General features: G+C 35.5%; 1 non-coding gene across 1 annotated transcript; it reads right to left on the reverse strand.

Moving 5' to 3' along the window:
- Positions 1-698: 698 nt before the first annotated feature.
- Positions 699-805, reverse strand: LOC126005756 (U6 spliceosomal RNA). Its single transcript, XR_007494792.1, has one exon. It is a non-coding gene; the product is annotated as a U6 spliceosomal RNA (small nuclear RNA).
- Between the last annotated feature and the right edge of the window lie 404 nt (positions 806-1,209).

The raw sequence follows: 1,209 nt of genomic DNA on the forward strand, positions 1-1,209 counted from the left end.
AGGATAGTCATTTTGACTGTTAATTCTACCTATCCATGAGCATGGAATGTTCTTCCATTTCTTTAGATCCTCTTCAATTTTTTTCTGAATTGTTTTGAAGTTTCCCTGGTATAGGTCTTTCACTTCCCTTGTAGGTTGATTCCTAGATACTTTATATTTTTTGATACTATTTTTTATTATTGTATTAGTATTTTTTATTACTGTATTTTTAATCTCTCTCTCCTCGACTTCGTTGTTTGTATATAGAAACGCTACTGTCTTTTGTGTATTGACTTTGTATCCAGCCACTTTGCTGTATTGGTTAATTGTTTCTAGGAGTTTTACTGTGGACTCTTTAGGGTTTTCTATGTATATCATCATATCATCTGCAAATAGAGATAGTTTGTGTTCCTCTTTCCCAATTTGAATTCATTTGATTCCCTTCTCTTGTCGGATTGCTATTGCTAGGACTTCTAAGGTTATATTGAATAAGAGTGGAGAGAGTGGACAGCCTTGCTTAGTTCCTGACCTTAGTTAGAATGCTTCTAGTTTCTCACCATTAAGTATAATGTTGGTTGTAGGTTTTTCATAGATAGCTGTAACTATCTTGAGGAAGGTCCCTTCTAACTCTATTTTGCTGAGTGTCTTTAACATGAAAGGGTGTGGATTTTGTCAAACGCCTTCTCTGCATTAATTGATATGATCATGTGTGTTTTTTTTTAAATATGGAACGCTTCACGAATTTGCATGTCATCTTTGCGCAGGAGCCATGCTAATCTTCTCTGTATCGTTCCAATTTTAGTATATGTGCTGCTGAAGGGAGCACGATCATGTGGTTGATGTCTTTCTTGTTGTTGATGTTATGTATAATGTTTATTGATTTGTGTATGTTGAACCAACCTTGCATTCCTGGTATAAAACCCACTTGGTCATGATGTATGATCTTTTTAATGAAGTGCTGGATATGGTTTGCTAAGATTTTGTTGAGTATCTTTGCATCTATGTTCATTAGTGAGATTGGTCTGTAGTTTTCTTTCTTGGTGGTGTCTTTGCCATCTTTGTAAATGAGTGTGATATTAGCCTCATAAAAGGAATTGGGGAGGATTCCTGTTTTTCTATGGTTTGGAAGAGCCTATGGAAAAGGGGTAGTAGGTCTTCTCGAAATGTTTGGTAGAATTCACCTGTAAATCCATCTGGGCCTAGACTTTTGTTCTTAGGGAGTTTTTTAAT

This window comes from Suncus etruscus, chromosome 3, assembly GCF_024139225.1.
Source record: "Suncus etruscus isolate mSunEtr1 chromosome 3, mSunEtr1.pri.cur, whole genome shotgun sequence".
Lineage (NCBI taxonomy): Eukaryota > Metazoa > Chordata > Mammalia > Eulipotyphla > Soricidae > Suncus > Suncus etruscus.